The 6,599-nt window shown below is 38.7% G+C and overlaps 1 non-coding gene across 1 annotated transcript; it reads right to left on the bottom strand.

The window, feature by feature from the left end:
* Positions 1 to 4,202: 4,202 nt before the first annotated feature.
* Positions 4,203 to 4,309, bottom strand: LOC128585082 (U6 spliceosomal RNA). The gene has a single exon (XR_008379830.1). It is a non-coding gene; the product is annotated as a U6 spliceosomal RNA (small nuclear RNA).
* Between the last annotated feature and the right edge of the window lie 2,290 nt (positions 4,310 to 6,599).

Here is a 6,599-nt window from a genome sequence, read left to right as displayed (position 1 = left end):
TGTAACAATCTATGGCTAACAGAGCACCTTCATGGAAGTCATGAACATTAAAACACAGCACTCACTTTATCAGGCCACAGAGAGGAAGTAAATGGACTAACAGAGAAATTTCCTGCCACCTCCTCCAGCAATGAAAAACAGCATTTCTGAGCCTTCACAATAAGCCTGTGGATGAAATACTTTTATTCCAGTTTTACAGAAAAGGAAACCGATGCATAGAGGATAAAGGGATTTGTTCAGTGGTGTCTCTCTAGGAAGCGTTTGAGCAAGGACTCCATCTCCACAGTTGATCCCATGTCTCTCAGCTGGGCCAGGTTCACTGGTGCAGTGGGAACTGTGACTAACCCATGAACTGCAACTCTCATCATGCTACCGTGTCTGCTACAGGGGTACTTAATTCTCGCACGTCTAAGATCATTCTTTCTCTTGTCTCTCCTGTCTGTTGTCTTCTTCCTCTCCCACCTTCCTCCACCTCCCTGTATTTCTTTTCTGGCTTTCTTTACTCTCTTTCTCTTGTTTTCTTTCTAACTTTGTTCTCTAAAGAATCTGGCCACTTCCTAGAGTTAGAGACTCTTTTCTTTCCCCCAATATATCTATAATTCTTCTTGAACTATTTTTCCCAAGAGGCAATTTTTCTTTCTCTGATGGAAAGAAGAATTCTAGCTAGCACCCGGGGCTCCTTGGCTGGACCCAAACTCTCCTCTGAGTTCATTGCAGGCTTCCTCTCGCAGAGCCCTGGATCCAGATTCCCATCTTTCGCTGCACCTAACAGGAAATACTGTTCGCCACCTTGAGCCTCTGCCCACGTTTTATAGTTGGCTTTTGGCATCAAAGTTCTTGTGTGTATCAGGCTCGATCTATTAGAACATCGCTCTTGAGCATGCTTTGAATTTATGCTTGAAGGTTTTGTGTCCGGGAAGAGTCTGCTTTAGCCCGTTCAACTAAAGCCTGCTCCTTCTGGGCCCTTCCTCCCTTCCACCCAGGGCTCCATAGTTGAGCCCAAATCCTTTTAAGGTAGAGTATGGTTTCTCTCTCCTTCAGGGAACCTGTATCCTGATCAAGGAAGCGTTTATGAAGAATTTAGAATGCCCAGATTTTGTAATTGTTGAGTCTTAAAATCTGGGATATGTTAAGCCATGGAATGAGTTTAATTATTTTAAGATTGAGTATTATTTTTCCCATGGAAATCATGTTTTGGATCTCAACTTTTAGATGAAGAAAGTAACTACTATTTTCTATAAAACTCTCAATTTCATGCTAATTTTGTTTTTTGGGTTCTTTTTAGAGAACTTGTTTTTCCAGATGGTAAGGTTGTGGTAATAATCATTTGAACTAGACCAGAATTTAATTCTGATATTACTCATATAGAAGATTATTTTTGTTTATGAATAATTTAAACCAATTTTTGCTTGGCTACATTCGGTGAAGAAACCAGCTGAATACATATTGCTCCTCGCTTCTTCCTTTGTGGCAGTCACCGTGTGCTTTTCCATTTAAATTAGTATATTAAGTGTTATTCGATGCATTTCATAGAAATGCCTTATATCGATATGATGGGTCCCCAAAGCTGTAATTTAAACTAGATAATGTCAAACCTGGATTCAAAATTCTGCCTATTCCTCTACTTCTGAGTTTTGCTATATTTTCTAAAAGTCATTGCTAAGTGGTCTGAAGAGAGTCACTTCCTTTACCTGGCCTCATTTTTGTCATCTGTAACAAACTGGATTTTAATAAGATGATGGTCAATGGCCTTTTCAGGTCCAACATCTTTTTCATGTTAGTCCCAAATTACTAATCTTATATAAAACTTGTAAAGCCCAAGGATATAGTGTAAAAAATCTCAGATCCTTTTAGACGTTACCAAAAAGGATCACAATATGAAACTATTTACTTACTTCGGTAAATAATAGTTTTTGTAGTCCAAACAAGGGTGCAGTTTGTTCTTTCACTCTCCATCCCCTGCTTTTTTTTTCTCTTTCCTTCTTTCTTTTTTCATTCTTCCTTTTCACATTTTTCTCGCTTCCTTAAATAGTGGTTCATGTGATTAAAATCTCTATATTGGCAAAGACTTCATGCAATTTTAGGGCAATTAGTTCCTTTTAAAACAAAGTTGCATTTTTAGGACATATGTTTAATCATTTCAATATATCCAAAAAACTTTGAAACATGATTCAAACCCATTCACACTTGAAAGCCTTTTTAGATATTGTTATTTTATTTCCACCAGACATTTCTATCATTTGTGGAAGGCCGTGATCACAGTAAGGGTAGGGAAGCCTGGTAGGAAATTCTTGCTATCTCTGCCTGTGCCTGACTCACCACCTTATCTTGAATCCAAATACCTGCATTTCATCAAAGTAATGAGCCATGCCTTTGTATATTCCTAGCGGTTTAACGTTTAGGAGATTTAGATGCCTGGATCACTTAGAGAGAGTGATACGATCTTGGGAGCTATCAGGGTTTCCCAGAACTCTTTCCATTTTCAAGAGTTCTTAATTCGAAGAGGCAGTTCTCTGATGCCTTAACAAGTTCTCAGGACCTTGCCATCTGCTTTCATTAACATAAGGTGAATTGCTCACTGTGCTGCTGCTTTCCCCAGATGGGCGGTGGACATCACAACCGTGTCTATCACCCAGAAGACTTCCCTCCTTGTCCTTCAGACTGCACAGCACCCCGCCAGGCAGGGCCATGGAGCACACGCTTTTGTTTCTTCTACTGCAGGTATTTAACGATGCCAAGTGAACTCACACTTTCCACATTCATCCAAACGTTGCTTACTGTCAAGTGCATAGATCTGCCTTTCAATTAAGATAAATATTTTTGATAAAAATTTCTGACAGTCCATTCTGTCCTCTCAGAGCCTGGCATGTCCAGGACTCAATGACATTATGGTCCCTTTAGTGATCTGCCTCTCCTCTAAGACTCAGGTCTCACTGAGGGCATTAGCTTCGTCATACTCATTCATCTCCGCCTGCAGCTCTCACTGCAGTTCTGGAGGCTGACTGACCGACTCCCTGGCTGTCCCTGTTTCATCAGCCCTGGTGAGGGAATACACTTAGTTCTCTTTTATATATGGGAGGCTTACCTTGGTAGAATTAACTACCTCAGTGGAATTAACCCCACATTTTCTATTATACTTACTTTTGTTTTTGTTTTTTATTTATACTGCATCATGTATTCATGTAACACATTCCATAAAAGGGAAGGATACCCTGGAGGAAATGAAACTGAACCTGGGACTCAACATGTTGGTAAAACTGGTCAACTTTTCATTTGTGTAGGAGAGATGGAAGAAAATATTGGATACAAAAACTAGGGGATGAAGATGCGGCAGAAAGGCGAACATGGCTTTGGAAATGAGCTTGGTAGAAGCAGGAGGAAGCCATTCTGCATAATTGGCATTAGAGAATAAGTTGGAAAAGAATGGAAATAAAAATAGGCAGGCAGATTCAGGTCTGATTTTGGAGGGCCTTGAGAGAGCCAGAAACACTTAAAATGGATAAAGGACAACTATAAACTGCAGGCTTCTCTGACAAACTTACATTTGGATTGTACTCGTTGACATTTAAAGTGCTTTAATAGACGTTTTCTATTTTTATCTTTCTAATTATCTTATAAAGTAGAAAATGTAGTTTTATCAATCTGAAGACTGAACTTCAATTTGATGTCAAGTTGTACTTTCCTACAGGCACCTATTCTTTTCTTGCTCTTAGAACTAGAATCTTCTGGAACAGGCTGTGCAGGTATGAATATTGGCTCCCTAAATTTTATATAGCTATTTCAAGATGTCCACTGCAAAAAATATATAATAGGGATAAATACCCAGACAGTATCATACTAGGCTTGCTTTTACCTTCCATCCCAAATCTAATTGTTAACTTGCCTTAATTCTGCCTTTTATAACCCATCAGTAACCAGTTTCTCGGTTTTATAAAGCCCCTTCAGGCACCAAGCGGGGCTTTGTTGCTGATGCCTTGAATCATACCCATTTGGTCAGCTAGACACTGAGTTACCACAGAGCAACTAGGGTAGCATCAGATATAATTCCAGCACTCAAGAGACTGACAGTCTGTAATAGGAGACTACATTTTGGTGTAATTTTCAGTAAAGGGTACCAAGTTACTGTAACTACTGGCATTTTCTTCTCAGAGCAGAAAAGCAAAAGAAGCAAGGCCTTATGTTTTGTTTTTTTTTTTCTTTTTAAAAATACGGAACGCTTCATGAATTTGCATGTCATCCTTGAGCAGGGGCCATGCTAATCTTCTCTGTATCGTTCCAATTTTAGTATACGTGCTGCCGAAGCGAGCACGCAAGGCCTTATGTTTTAATATGTTTCTTTGAATCCAAAATTATACATACATACACAGTGACATACCACACCATACAGATATGTGTTTAAAACACAGAATAGCTATGCAGAACATTCTTGAACTCAATGAACTCCACCCTTGCCAGCAAGGAAAATTAAACAATTTTAGCTATGAATAAATATGGTATCTTACATATATTTATATATGTATATATGATATATATTTACATATGGATACCTGTTGCCATAGCGAATATTTTATATATGTATGGATACACTGACACACACATTATGCACATACACATATTAATACTTGGACTGTAGAAAAATTCTCTCTTTAAATAATAGAAAAGTCGCCAAGATTCCTAGAACCTTCTGTCAACTAAGTAAATAATAGATCCACATTTAAAATATTTTTCTTTTAGGAAAGTCCAAGTATATTTTGATGTTTTAAATAGCTACTCAAATAACTATAAGAATATTTAAGGCTGAAGTTGGCTTGGCCAGACTTTGCATTTGTTTAGGAGGAATAATATTATATGCTTAATTCTTTCTAATAGTTAAGACACATAAAAATGTATCTTCTGCTCTTTCTGCCCTTTAGGACCGATAGCTGATTAGTAGATGAGGATTTGATAAGGGAAGTATTTTGGCTCGAATATTTAATAACAGACAGTGTTATTATTGTAACTCAATAATCATTACTTTGTCCATTCCTCAAAATATTTACTAAGCTCAAAGCCAAGAACACAGAGTCAGTGCTAGAGAGTAAGACAAAATTATTCATGAGACGGAATGTACATTCCAAAAACAACGGTAGAAATTGTTCTCATCCCACAAGCTCCTCCAGGACTTTTATTTCTCCTCTTAAACTTAACAAGGCTTTTGTAACTGACTTAACTATCAATACAGCTTCTTCCTTTCTTGGGATGCTTGTTTAGTGAGACCTAAGTTGCCTTTCAAGAAGTTCCAGGTTGCCATCTGTGAGGAAGCTCAAACTAACTTCTGTGGAGAGAATTAGTGGTGAGGTGGTGAGAGTGTGTGAAGAGAGGAGATGCTGGATGCCCAGCCAATCCTCAGCTGCCTTCTCCTGCTCTGGCTCCAGCTACTATCTACCAATGATTACAGAAGAAGCTCCAGAAGGCAGTGCTACCTAACTGGGAGATTATCAAATTCCTAATTCCCCGACATCATGGGAGATAATTGGCTATTGTTGTACTAAACAACTGTTTGGGGTTTATTTGTTATAACAGTAACAAGATCCAGTGCTAGATAACCAGAACCAACCTTTTAAGCATGTTCTGATTTATCAGGAGACATCAGTCTTAATAATTTCCTTAGATTACATAATAAATTTCATGAAAAATGACAATTTAAGAGAGATAATTATAAATTCCATAAGAGAAAATCAATTTAAGTACTACATGGACTCAGAAAAAGATGAAGCAAGGTCCTCCTGAAGCTGACATTGAAAATCTCTTGGAGAGCTGTTGGATGAACTGAACCAGGACTGAGAGATAAAATTTGGACATGAAAAGTGAGAAAATTCTGAGTAGAATGGATAATTTGCCCATCAATGTGGAACTAATTATATATATAACAGCTTGCACATTTCTCAAGTAGAGTAGCCAGTTCAAATCCTATAGGACAAGACTATCTTTTATGGCACTTATTACTTTGTCTTATGGCAAAAATCAATCCTATGTTTTCGCATCTATCTTGGAGTTCATATACGTTTTATTCGATACGGCATTTTGAGAGTTTCTGGGATTTGTGGCATCACTATCTTCATCTGACCACATTGTCAGAGCACCTGCCATGTTCCTCTCCCTCTGTAGGCTTTAGGGAAAAGGGGACTGAGACACTGTCTTTGCCCTAATGGAGCTTAGGCCTGAGGGAGAGAGACATACAGGTACACACGCAGTGGCTGTGAAGGAGTCTGGAAGGTAAGAGCTATGAGTTAAGGCATGGAGCAGGGAGTGATCAGTCATGCAGACAAGGTGATAATCTAGCTGAATCATTTGCCAGGTCCAAAGGGAAAGAAAGAATTCCTGGCAAAGGAGACAGGAAGAAAAATATCTCCGAATGTAAAACATGGTGTGTTTTGGGAAATACGAATAGTTCAGTACAACTCAGAGAACAATATCTAGATGCAGATCCTGAGATCTGTCTTTTGACAGATATGAGTAGTGCAGGAGGCAGACGCCAGCTCGCTGAGGGACCTGTGTTCTCTATCAGGCTGGAAGAGTTTGGACTCCATCCCATAAGTGATGAAGTATCATTGAAAGGT

The sequence above is a fragment of the Nycticebus coucang genome, chromosome 4 (genome assembly GCF_027406575.1).
Source record: "Nycticebus coucang isolate mNycCou1 chromosome 4, mNycCou1.pri, whole genome shotgun sequence".
In the NCBI taxonomy this organism is placed as follows: domain Eukaryota; kingdom Metazoa; phylum Chordata; class Mammalia; order Primates; family Lorisidae; genus Nycticebus; species Nycticebus coucang.
This window is presented reverse-complemented; position numbering and strand designations above follow the sequence as displayed.